The sequence below is a fragment of the Crocodylus siamensis genome, chromosome 7, assembly GCF_052110815.1.
Source record: "Crocodylus siamensis isolate JL-2025a chromosome 7, ASM5211081v1, whole genome shotgun sequence".
Lineage (NCBI taxonomy): Eukaryota > Metazoa > Chordata > Crocodylia > Crocodylidae > Crocodylus > Crocodylus siamensis.
The window spans coordinates 64,340,114-64,354,112 of NC_143401.1; positions in this window are offsets into that span (position 1 = coordinate 64,340,114).

Here is a 13,999-nt window from a genome sequence, read left to right on the forward strand (position 1 = left end):
AGTGCAGCAGAACTGGGCCCTGAGCTTTATCCATTGAGTCCTCTGCACTAAGACATGCATAGCCATGTTATCTGACCACTAGGCTCCCCATGGGTTTAGAAATTTGGCATCAGGGGAGTGGCAATTGCTGCTGCCACATATCCTGACCCCTGGGGAGCCCTGTGGACCAGGTGACATGGCTCTGCAGGCCATATCTGGCCCATGTATTAGAGTAGTGTGTCATATTTAGCTTTGTTGCAGCTGCTTGTGTGGTCAATTATAGTATTATTTGAACTTTTATTTTATTTTCAGGCTTATGTAACCATTGGTTAAGTTTTTTAACTTTTCTTTTTGTATTTTGTCTGCAGTATCAGCTAACTTTGAGTTTGCTTTCAAAGGAGCTTTTGTTCCAGTATTAACAACATAGGCACATAAAATGTAAGCCTTGTTACTACCTCAAATTAACTGAACTTGACAGTAACCAACTAAATTAGAGGGATGACATGATTGGATATGTTAATGAAAGGTGGTAAGAGGGGGCCACTTGGACAGTGCCCAACACCAGCGCCGTTGGAATTTCCAGTTTTGATAGACTGACCAAATTAGGATTCTAGGGAATTCCTAAATTAACACATCAGTAAAATACCAAATTAAGATGTGTATGTGTGATGTATTTGTTGTAACAAAGGAATATGCTGACAGAATAAAAACATGCACAGTATGATGATCACAGGGTAACCAATCAATGGTATCCAGAAATGAAGAGTCATCAGAGGAATGGAGTTAAAGAAAAAGCTTTAAAATGTGTGTGTGGGGTGGAGTGGGAGTGGGGCGGGGATGACCATGACAATGATGATGATGACAAGAAAGTGTGTGCTGTCATCAAACACCATCTGGACTAAAAAACAGCCATTATCCACAGAGCTGCCTCAGTGTTGCATCAGTGGTTGCAGTGGCTGCCTCAGAGTTGCATCAGTGGTGCAAGGGTTATGGGTGGTGGTGCAAGTCCTTCTTCAAGTATATAGGGAGCAAAAAGAAGGTTCAGGGTATCATAGGCCCCCTACAAGACAAACGAGGTCAGTTAGTGACAGATAGGAGAGACAAAGCTGAGCCCTTCAATGAGTTTTTTGCCTCTGTATTCCTGAACTCAGATCAGGACAAATATCCCAATTGGATCATTGACAGGCATTAAGGAGAAACCAGTTCACCAACTGTTAGCACTGACTAGTGAAAAGACACTTGGAGGGGCTGGATATGTTTAAGTCAGCAGGCTGGGATGATCTTCATCCAAGGGTGCTGAAGGAATTGGCCGGTGTCATAGCAGAGCCATTGCTTTCGCTGTTTGAGCACTCTTGGTGCTCAGGTGAGGTCCCAGAGGACTGGAAAAGGGCCAATGTTGTTCCTATTTTCAAGAAGGGGAGGAAGAAGGATCAGGGTAACTATAGACTGGTTAGTCCTACCTCTATCCTCAGGAAAATGTTTGAAAAAATTATTAAGCATCACATTTGTGGGCATCTAGTGGGGAAAGCAATGCTAAAGGGCAACCAGCACAGATTCATAGGAGGTAGATCCTGCCTGACTAACCTTGTTTCTTTTTATGACTAGGCCACAAAATGCTTAGACACAGGAATGAAGGTGAATGTCATCTACAGTAAACTCTCTGGTAACCAGCACCTTACAAGCCGGCATGCTCTGTTAACCAGCATGCTAGCCTGTAAGGAAAAGTGAAACTGGAAGTGCCCACCGTGGCACTTCTTGTTTCTCTGAGCCCCCAAAGCCCAGGGCAAAGCAGCCTGCACTGCCAAGCCCCCACGGCCCGGGGGCATAACAGGCTGCACGGGGCTGTGCAGGGTCCGCATCCCTGTCCCATGGGGCCCATGGGAGGGGCAGCGATGCAGCAGGAGGGGCGGAGGGATGTGGTGGGAGAATTGGCAGCCGGGACTGCTCAATAAACTAGCATATTTTGTTATCTGGCATCCCCATTCCCGGGGGATGCTGGATAACACAGCTTTTACTGTACTTGGATTTTAAGAAGGCCTTCAATATGATATCTCATTATATTCGTATAGATAAACTGAGTGACTGTGACATAGATTACATGTTCAGGTGGGTGGCAAATTGGCTTACGGGTTGCACCCAGGGAGTGGTAGTGGATGGGTTGGTATCGACCTGGAAAGATGTGGGCAGTAGAGTCCCACAAGGCTTGGTCCTTGTACCTGTGGTTTTGAACGTCTTCATCGGTGACTTGGATGAGGGTGTGGAAAGCACTCTTCCCAAATTCTCAGATGATACCAAATTATGGGGTACAGTTAACACACCAGAGGGTGGGGAATGAATCCAGGCAGATCTGGACAGGTTGGAAAAGTGTGTGGAACAGAATAGGATGCAGTTCAGTAAGGACAAGTGCAAGGTGCTGCACCTAGGGAGAAGGAGTCACCAGCATGCTTACAGGCTGGGGGGAGGTCCTTCTCAGTAGCACAGCAGTGGAAAGGGATCTTGGAGTCACCATTGACTCCAAGATGAACATGAGTCATCAATGTGAAAAAGTGATTAGTAAAGCTAACCACACTTTATCGTGTATTAGCAGGTGCATGACAAACAGGTCCAAAGAGGTGATACTTCCCCTTTATGTGGCATTGGTCAGGCTGCATTTGGAGTACTGTGTCTAGCTTTGGGAGTCACACACAACTTCAAGATGGTTCAGAGGAGGGCCACTCATATGGTTAGGGGCCTTCAGGCAAAGCTCTATGAGGAAAGTTTAAGGGCCTTGAGTCTCTTCAGCCTCCACAGGTCATATTACTCTGATCCCCTAGTTTAATTACCTGGCTCTTGATTTGAAGGCTGAGCTGGATACAGGTTTAACCCCTTCTCTATCCCCAAAGTCATGGTCTGGTCTGGTCTGGTCTGGTCTTCCTGTCCAGGAATTTTTTTGCTGATCCCTGCCCGCAGTTCCTGTAATGACAAGTGGTCTTGCTTATCACAGCAGTGACTGTAGCCCTGCTATGTCCTTGCTGTCCAAACTGTTGTGACGCTAATCAGGCAACTTTCTGTATCGTTCCCCAAAATGTGCTGCCGCTGACTGCTGCCACTCACTCAGACTGTGCTAACCTACTTTTGCTACACAGGCAGCATCTAACCTTTTCTTCTTTTTAGGAAACACCTTTTCCTTAAGAACCCCCCGTTTGAGACTTGGGCTGGCTTGAGAGATGTTAATTTTGATGCAGTGCCTATATGTGTCCATTTGATTCCCTGATGACAAGAGGGGAGTTCCCTAGCCTGTAGGTATAGTGCCGGTTGTTCCTCCTGAGGTGCATTACTTTGCACTTATCTGTGTCGAAACCCATCCTATTCTCGTCCACTCACTCTTGTAACCTGTCTAGGTCTGATTGTAGCCTGTTGCATCCTTCCAGTGTGCCCACGTCCCCTCACATCTTAGTGTCATCAGCAAATTTGAACAGGGTGCTTTTTACCCCCTCGTCCAATCACTGATGAAGATGTTGAACAGTGCAGGCCCGAGTACCGAGCCCTGCGGAACCCCACTGCCCATGTCCTTCCAGGTTGAGAAGGACCCATCCACTACCACCCTCTGGGTGCGGCCAGTTGGCGACCCATTTGACTGTGTGGGTGTCTACACCACAGCCCCCCAGTTTCTTAATGAGAATGGGGTGAGAGACAGTGTCAAAAGCCTTCCGGATGTCCAGGAAGACTATATCCACTGCTACCCCTGCATCTAATGATCTGGTGATCTGATCGTAAAAGGCCACCAGGTTGGTCTGACGGGACCTGCCACTGATGAACCTGTGTTGGTTGCCCCAAAGCATGCAGTCACCTGCTGGCCCCTTCTGGATGTGTGCCAGCATAATTTTCTCGAACAGCTTGCCTAGGATCGAGATAAGACTAACTGGCTTATAGTTTCCCAGATCCTCCTTCCTGCCTTTTTTGAAGATGGGGACCACGTTGGCCCTCTTCCAGTCCTCTGGTACTTCACCAGAGCACCACGAGTGCTCGTAAAGCCGTGCCAAGGGACTTCCAATGACCTCGGCCAGTTCCTTTAGAACTCTAGGGTGGAGATCATTCGGACTGGCTGACTTGAATACGTCCAACCCCTCCAGAAGCTCCCTAACTAAATCCTCGCTAACCCGTGGTCCAGGTGTGCCTCCCTCGGGGCCCGAGGGGGCCCCAGCAGGGAGGTGGCTGTTCTGGTCCCTACTTAAGAAGATGGAGGCAAAGAAATCATTAAACATGTTAGCTTTGCCGTCTGGTGTGACGACCAAGTTTCTCAACGCGTCCTGCAAGGGTCCCACATTACAAGGGACCTTCTTTTTTACCCCCTATGTATTTAAAAAAGGACTTCTTATTGTCCTTAATCTGGGAAGCTAGTCCCAGTTCCATCTCTGCCTTGGCCTTCCTAACTACCCCGCTACGTCCCCAAGCAACTACAGAATAGTCCTCCCTGGTGATGACCCCTTCTTTCCATTGGGTGTAAGCCTCCTTTTTAGCAAGGAGACATTCCCGGATGCTTTTGGTGAGCCACGGAGGCTTGTGTGCTCTCCTGCTCCCTTTGATCCTCATTGGGATTACCTTCCTTTGGGCTTGGAGGAGCGACCACTTTCCTTGGACACCTGGCTCCCCTCCCCTCTGGGACCTCAGCGCTTCTCCAAATATCCTTCTTAGCTCGTTGAAGTTTGCCCTCCTAAAATCTAGGGCCGCTGCCTTACTGCATGCCTTTGCCACCTTGTGCTGGATGGTGAATCCAGCAGGTGATGATCGCATGTATCACCCAAGAACCCCTCTACCCTTCCCCCTTTCATGTTGTTTTTTTAAAAGAATGATTGCAAGCCAATGCAAGAGCCAAACCATCTCTGGACCCCCATGCCTGGCATGGTGGCCACCTTGCACAGTCTGCATTGACAATGTAGTTTTCCTTTCCCATCCCTGATCACGCCCCCCACCCCCAAACAAAGACCATCCGCTGCCTCAAATCCAGCCCTACTGTGGCAACCCCTAAACCCCACTATCAAAGGTATCCAGACCACTTATCAGCAACATGGTTCCGGGCTCCACGCAGGCAGAGCCCCTGGCTCTTGGCTGCCGGGGCTGCCTGTCCCCTTTTCAGGCTCTGGGGCCCGGAACCACGGCCACCTCCCCTTGCGGGGTCTGCTCCCTACTGGGGTCTCTGGCACACCAGCTGGAGGAGCTTCAGGCCACAGTCCAGAGACTGCGTGCCATCAGGGACTGCGAGCAGGAGATAGACTCCTACTGCCAGGCCCTTCTCCCCCGGGAGCTGCAGGGTAGAGCACCGTCTCCCTCCAGGACTAAAAAGGACTCCAGGACCTCCCGCTCTGCCCAGTCAGAGGCATGGACCAAGGTGGTCAAGGGCCCTAAGGCCCGCCGCACCAAGGCCCCTCCCTCGCCGGAGCTTAGCAACAGGTTCGCACCTCTTGCAGCCCCAGCAGAGCCTGCTCAGTTGCCAGCTCCCGCAGGCAACCCAGGCTCAACCACAGCTACTGCCCCTGCTCTCCCCAAGACAAAACAAAAGGTGTTTGTTGTGGGAGACTCCATCCTGAGGGGCACTGAGGGGGCAATCTGCCGCCCCGACCCCTTAGCCCAGGAAGTCTGCTGCTTCCCGGGGGCCCACATCCGAGACATTGCGGAGAGGATCCCACAGCTCCTCCAGCCCACAGACCACTATCCCATGCTCCTTATTCACGTGGGCACCAATGACACGGCTCAGAGCACCCCCAGCCAGGTCATGAGGCACTACAGGGATTTGGGAGTGGGGCTAAAGGGTCTGGGAGCTCAGGTGGTGTTTTTGGCAATCCTCCCAGTCTCGGGCTATGGGCTGAGGAGGGAGAGGAGGATCCACACAGTGAACCAAAGATTGCGGAGCTGGTGTCATTGGGAAGGCTCTGGCTTCCATGACCACAGCCCGCTCTTTGGCGAGAGAGGCAGCGAGCTGCTGGGGAGAGATGGCCACCACCTCTCCCCCGTGGGGAGGAGGCTCTTCTCAGCCAGGCTGGCTGACCTACTCCACCAGGCTTTAAACTAAGCCTGCTGGGGGATGGGGGGACTACTGCCACTGTTGGCCCGCTGAGCAACCCTTGCAAAGCCAGCAGACCAAGGCACTTAAGGGAGCCCACCCCTCCCCCAGCCCTGGCACAATTTGTGGGCAAGGCAAGAGCCCCCAAGGGCACACTTGCCTGCCTGTAAACTAATGCCAGGAGCCTGGGCAACAAGCAGGAGGAGCTTATCCTTCTGCTCAGTGCAAAGAATTATGACGTCATTGGGATAACGAAGACCTGGTGGGACTCCACCCATGACTGGACCATGGGTATAGAGGGCTATACCCTGTACAGGAGGGATCGTGTTGACAAAAGGGGTGGGGGTGTAGCTCTCTATGTGAAGGAAAGCTACATGTCCCTGCAAGCTGATGTTGGCGACCGGCATAGACAGCTAGAGACCCTCTGGGTAAAAATTCATGGGGAATACGGCACAGGGGACACAACGGTGGGAGTCTACTACAGACCTCCCACTCAAAGTCCTGAGCTTGACCAGGAGTTCACCCGGGAACTGACTGAGGCCACTTGCTCCAGGACCTTGGTTGTCATGGGTGACTTCAATTACCCGGACATCTCGTGGGAAGATCACTGAGCAAAATCCGAGCGGTCGCAAAGCTTTCTCTCGTTCGTGGATGACCTCTACCTGACTCAAGAAGTCTATGGGCCAACGAGAGGCAAAATGCTGCTCGACCTGGCACTGGCTACGGGGGACGACCTAATCGGCGACCTAGTGATCGATGGGAAGCTGGGTGACAGCGACCATGAGCTGATCACCTTCACCATCCACCGTAAAGCTGGCAAGTCAGTCAGCAACACAGAAGTCTTTTTGACTTCAGAAAAGCCAACTTTGACAAGCTCAAGAGGCTTGTTGCTCAGGCCCTTAGGGACCATGACCCCAGGGAGATGGGAGTTCAAGAAGAGTGGTTGCTTCTCAAGGAAGCAATCCTCAATGCACAAGCTAAATCGATTCCAACACGGAGAAAAGGCAGCAAGAAGGCACAGCAGCCCCCCTGGCTCTCCAGAGACCTAGCGGACCTACTGTAGCTAAAAAGGAAAGCCTAAAAAGGATGGAGGATGGGATTCACCTCCAAGGAGGATTATTCTGCACTGGTCCGGTCCTGCAGGGAGCAAACCAGGAAACCCAAGGCTGCAACTGAACTCCAACTAGCTTCAAGCATTAAGGACAACAAAAAGTCCTTTTTCAGATATGTGGGGAGCCGGAGGAAAAGCAAGGGCAATGTTGGACCCCTGCTAAACCAGATGGGGCAACTGACAACCGACCCCCAGGAAAAAGCCAACCTATTAAATAGGTACTTTGTGTCAGTCTTTCATCAGTCCCATGGGACACCTATGCCTGCTATGGGACAGGGAGATTGGGGTGAAAGGGATGCCCTACCCGCCATAAATGCTGACCTCGTGAAGGAACATCTTGAGAAGCTGGATACCTTTAAGTCAGCCGGCCCTGACAATCTGCACCCCAGAGTACTCAAGGAGCTGGCAAGCGTCATAGGCCAGCCCCTGGCACGGATCTTTGAAAACTCCTGGCGCTCTGGTGTAGTGCCCGAAGACTGGAAGAAGGCCAATGTGGTGCTGATCTTCAAGAAAGGGAGGAGAGTGGATCCGGCTAACTACAGGCCCGTTAGCCTGACTTCTATCCTGGGGAAGATCTTAGAAAAGTTTATTAAGGAGGCCATCTTTGATGGACTGGCCCAGGCTAACATCCTAAGGGATAGCCAGCACGGGTTTGTTGCGGGTAGGTCTTGTTTGACCAATCTCATTTCCTTCTATGACCAGGTGACCTATCACCTGGACGAGGGAGAAGAGATTGCTGTCATATTTCTTGACTTCAAAAAAGCTTTTGATCTGGTATCCCAGAATCACCTTTTGGCCAAACTGGCCAGTTGTGGCCTTGGCTCCACCACGATCTGCTGGCTGGGAAATTGGCTCCGTGGTCGGACCCAGAGGGTGGTAATTGATGGCAGTCACTCATCGTGGTGCCCTGTGACCAGTGGGGTCCCTCAAGGCTCTGTTCTTGGACCCATACTGTTCAACATCTTCATTAATGATGTGGACATTGGAGTCAGGAGTGGACTGGCCAAGTTCGCCAATGACACCAAACTTTGGGGCAAAGCATTCACGCCAGAAGATAGCGTGGACAAGCTCAGCAAATGGGCAGATGAGAACCTGATGGTGTTTAACACCGAAAAATGCAAGGTTCTCCACCTTGGGAGGAAAAACCTGCAGCACCCTTATAGGCTCGGCAGTGCTACGTTGGATAGCACTACAGAAGAAAGAGACTTGGGGGTCATCATTGACCACAAGATGAACATAAGCCTGTAATGCGATGCTGCAGCTAATAAAGGGAACAAAACGCTGGCTTGCATCCATAAGACACTTCTCGAGCAAATTCCAGGATGTCATTCTCTCCTTGTACTCGGCCTTGGTGAGGCCACAGCTGGAGTACTGCATCCAGTTTTGGGCTCCACAATTCAAAAAGGATGTGGAGAAGCTTGAGAGAGTCCAGAGGAGAGCCACGCGCATGATCAGAGGTCAGGAAAACAGATCTTACGATGATAGGCTGAGAGCCATGGGACTCTTTAGCCTGGAAAAGCTTAGGCTCAGGGGCGATGTGATGGCCACCTATAAGTTTATCAGGGGTGACCACCAGGATCTGGGGGAACGTTTGTTCACCAGAGCGCCCCAAGGGATGACGAGGTCGAACGGTCATAAACTCCTGCAAGACTGTTTCAGGCTGGAGATAAGGAAGAATTTCTTTACTCTCCGAGCCCCCAAGGTCTGGAACAGTCTGCCAGCGGAGGTGGTTCAAGCACCTACATTGAACACCTTCAAGAGTAAATTGGATGCTTATCTTGCTGGGATCCTATGACCCCAGCTGACTTCCTGCCCTTTGGGCAGGGGGCTGGACTCGATGATCTCCTGAGGTCCCTTCCAGCCCTAATGTCTATGAAATCTATGAAAACATTTTATTGAATGCAAAAATAAATTATATGAAATATGAAATAAAAAAAACAACACAGGGACACAAAAACATAGAGTGCATTCGCCCGCCTGAGCAGCCATTATGTGTTCCTCCAGGCAATTTCTCACCACAGCTCCTCTACAATTGAGTGTCTAACTCTGCTCCTTGCCCTGCTTTGCTCTGTCTGGATCTGGGAGCTGCTCTCATTTCCCTCAGTTCTTGAGCCCAAGATGCACTGAAAATTTCTCCCCATGTTTCACAAATATTGTGCAGAATGCAGACTGCCAGTATGAAAACAATAAAGTTCTCCAGCCTGTAGTTCAGTGACCTCCACCAGGCTCTTAGGGGCCCAAAGGCACATTCAATGGTCATGCAGCATTTTCTGAGGTGGAAGTTGAAGGTCTGTTTTTGTGGGTCAGTCACTTGTCCCCCGTATGGCTTCATGAGTGAGGACAGGAGTGGGTAAGCTGCATCAACAATTATGGGGGGTGGCACTGAAACACCCTGGATGACAGCCTCCTCCATTTCTTTGCATATTGGCCTTTTTCCATCATCCCAGGCAGCAGTGAGTTTTGAAAGACACATGCATCATGGAAGCTTCCTGCCCATCCTGTGTAAATGTTAGTAAATCTTCCGTGGTGATCCACTACAGCTTTGAGGATGACTGAGGAAATCCCTTCCTGTTGATGAGTGACAGATTGTTCTGGCATGGTGAGAGGATGGAAATGTGTGTGCTGTCTAGTGCTATCATGCAGTTTGGAAAGCCCATTACCCTGAATCCTTCCACAGTCTCCCTGGGGTTACTAAGGCAGATTAATTTGTTTGCTGCCAGCTCCTACAGCAACTCACAGACCTCTCTTATCATCACCTCTGCAGTGCAGGGCACCACACTGAACTGGTTTGCAACACAGTGCAGGCTTGTTGAAATAGCCAGTTTCATCATGGTCATGGCAGCACTTTTCTGGGGCAATGGGCTTTCACATGACAATTGATGGGCGCTCAGTGTGCAGTGACAGCATACTAACTATGTGGAAAGTGTCTCTGCTCATTCTGAATGTCTCCAGCCATTGATGATCTACCCAAGTTGACAACAGTGTGTTCCCACCAGTCAGAGCTGCTTTTGTGTTCTCAGCTCTGACAATCATTGTTATTAAGGTATGGGCAGAAAGTTGCTGTGTCTCATGCTTCCTAAATTCATCTTCAAAAGACTGCAGCACCTCATGACTTTCATCAACCTGTGCGATGAGGCAGATATCTGAACATGGTTTGCCAGGAGGCTGAACAGACACTGGCCCACTTCAATAAACATGTAAGTTTCCTCTTCTTGAAGCTGAGTTCTGTGATGTGACTCTTCTAGGGCCAGCAAGATTATCCTGTTCTTTTTGCTAACTCCATTAGCAAGCAGTGAACAGAGACAATTCTGCAGATGCTGTCCCTGGTCACCAAAGGCTGCAGAACTGGTCCATTTGCCTTAGAAAATTCACACTATTTACATGTCAATCACTATCCTCCCTAGCTCCTGTTACAAGCCCCTATTCTGTCCTGTTTGCTTGCCATGACACATGGCTTAGTTGGGCACCTTGACACAGCTTTACTTATGCATCTATGTTCCTGTTTCTTGAACTATGCTGCCCAGCACCCCCATTTCCTACAACCAAATCTCCATTGCTGCATTACTTTCCTGTATGCTGGTGTCCTGTTCCATGAGGATTCATCACTAGGAGCTACCCTTACTACATGCACCCAACGCTACATGTTAGGGTGCTCTCCCCGATTTGCAAATTCCTGTCTGTAGTGACTTTTCCTTGGAGAGGCAGGTGCACTTTAGTTGCTCTGTTCAACAGGCACTATGCACCCCTAGGCAACCTTGCTCATAGCAAGTGGCATGTTCTCACCCTGTGCTTTTTTGGGGTGTCCAATGCTACGTGTTAAGGTTCTATCCCTGAATTGCAAAAAGCCTGTCTGTACTGATAGGCAGAGAGATGGGGGGAGGGCGTATATTGCATATCATTCAAGCCTCATCTGCTTTTATGCAAGAAAGGAGGCCAGCATTTTACTGGCCAGGTTGTTACCATGATGATTGTCCCTAAAACTTGCAAAATAACCTTGAATCCCCTTAAACTTAGCATCCCTGCTGACCACCTTGTTATATTGCTTTGCAACGGTTGTTATGAGGCTGGGAACAGTTGTGGAGCCCCTTATGCACTTTGTTAGGGCCCCTTATGCACCTTCTTATCTGTACAATGTAGCTACATTGCACAAAGGCATTCTGTATTCTGTGTCCATGGGCAACATCTGGATGTGGGGGTTGAGTATGCAGGGCTTTGGGGTACTGAAGTGCCAGACAGAGTTGAGAGAGTTTGGTGCTTACCCACTACAACTTAAACACAAGAATGGTGACTGGCAAGAGCTGAAGGGATATGGTTTAAATTTTAAAACTTTTTCTCCTTTTGGTTTAATGAGAAGGAGAAGTCAAACTATATGCCCATCCATTCAAAGTACAGAACAATTCTCTCACCCCATAAATACTGAAAAATTTAGTTGCTGCTATCATAAGAAATGACTGCACAGTCCAGATTGTTATCAATACAAAGGCCAACTGACTTGTGGGTAGTGTGGAGAACCGATAGGGCTAGTTTGCAACTTGCATGGTACCCTAAACTTTTGGGGACCACTTGGAGGTTGTGAGGGGGTGGCCCAGGAAGCCCCAACATTGAACACTGACAGCGAATGTAGGCTGCTGAGTGGAACACATTTTGCAGCCTGGGGCAAATGACCAGAGTGGTCTTCAAAACATGGAGTGGATGCTAGGGAGACATCTCGCAGAAAGTGGGGTGGGTGGGTGGATGCTGGGCAGTGTGGGGAACTGATAGGGCTGCCTTGTTGAGCCTGCTGTTACCTCCAGCTTTGGGGGTCAAGTCTTAATTCAGACAATGAGTAAGAATGTGTATGGTTGGCCAAACACCATTTTTCGGCGATGGTGGATCTGGGTGCAGACTAGGAGGAGCTCAGAAAACAGGTTGGCATAAAAATGCATACCTTATGAAACTAGACTGGCTATCTTTGGCAGTATCGGGGGAACAAAGCAGTTTGCCTTTCACCCAGTTCCACTGAGTTATTAAGGATTACTTGACATGGGGACCTTAAAGTGGGACACTTTCAGGATATGGTAATAGAGGAGTATAGGTGTGACTATGTCAGGCTAAAGTGTGTCTCTTGCATTTGACCTCCACCTGTGATCAACTTGAATGCAGACAAATACATGCAGACCCCATGCTGATGAATGCTTGATAGCAACACTGCTTAGTTTTTTCAAAGAAGGTTTGGGAAAATACCGCTAGGCATGCTGGTGTAAGAGGAGGGGAAAAAATCATCAGAAAAACCCCAAGTCTATAAGTTTCCATTCAAAGTATAAAGGCTGATAAAATATCCTTCTTTTTGTGTGTATACAATCAAATCAAGGACTAGCCAATGCCTTGTGGCTGGCAGGTGTTGGGGTTGTGTGTGTGATTACAAAGCCTTAATTCAAGGTATAGCTGTAAAAGTGTTCTGATGAGCAGACAATTTATAAATATTTCCAATGATGGCATGCTGAAGAAGCAGGGGGTGATAGGAGATGTAGACATGTCTAGAATAGATATGTGATTGGAGAGGTGAGAACAGGAAGACCTACAGCAATGGGGAAATGGCTCCATAAAAACAGAGAACACAGCATATTAGTATGTCATTGAATGATGCCATTTGCTTGTCCACAAGACAATTTCATTAAGAAACCAGGGTCTTGTGAAAAGTTGGCTCCTGGTATTCTATGGGATGCCCACTCTTCATGCCAACACAGATTATTGAAGTTGTGACTAGAGTACATGTACGTGTATGTGGGGGGGGGTGAATCGGCAGCGTTGACCGCTGTGGGTTGCTGACCCTCCTCCCCCACTTGGGGACCACCTCCTGCCCGGAGTGGTTGTTCTTGGACTGTCACGCTCCACTGACTCGCCTGCCACGACTTTGATGGTTCCGGTTCAGTTCCGACTGTTCGGCGCGTGTCGGTCCAGGACTGGGACTCGCTGCGCGTGTGGGGTCCCGCGTCGCTGAGGGCTCCTCCCCCCCTACACCCTCACCCGGTCCTCCGGTTACGTGACCGCCTGTCTAGGCCAGCCACGTCAAGATGCTAGTCCAAGCTTCCGCTTTGTAGAAGCAGATTACCTTGACAGTCACTACCAGGGATTCCCCCTTTGAGGGGAGTCTGCCTCCTCCCAGCAGGCGTGCCAACGTTCCCCTGGGTAATGCGGGGTTAAACCCCCCCCCCATTCCCTTCTGGGCACTCCTCCACCCTGATTAGGGATCCTCAGGGCAATGCCGCCCCATGCTGCTGGAGCACTGGTAGTGCTCTCCTCTTACGGCTTATACGATATCCGGCCCTCTGCCGGTCCCAGCCGCTCCCGGTGGCATTAAGCAGTCTGGAGCCACGTCCAGCTGATTCCCTCGACTCACCAACCCTGCTGGGGCTTGCTCTTGCCCTAGAAGGTCCTGCAGCCTCCACGGGCGGCTCGCCTCTGCATCCGGGAGCTCTCTCCGGCGGCAGCTCCTCCATCCTGTGCTTCCGGTCCCGCCGCCCCCTCGTCTGGCTCTGGCGCCTCCTTTATGCGGCCGCCGTCTGTTCCGGGCCTTCTCTCTTCCGGGGACCTGAAAGAGGTGAGTTTCTGCCCGGTGTGTTGAGTCTGCGCCCTGGCGGGCTTGCCCGACAATGCCGGGACCGGGCAACTCCGAGCCCACGGGCTCCTTACCTCCCTCACGCACCCCGCCCCTCAAGATGCCATTAGGCTCTCTTTTTGACTTCTTGAGCACCTCTACCACTTCTGCCTCATTTCGCTGGCCTTCCTCTCCGCATCGTGACAGGAAGTCTGCAACCGTGTTATCTTTCCCTGGCTTGTACGTCACCCAGAACCTAAATGGCTGGAGGGCCAGGGCCCATCGCATAATG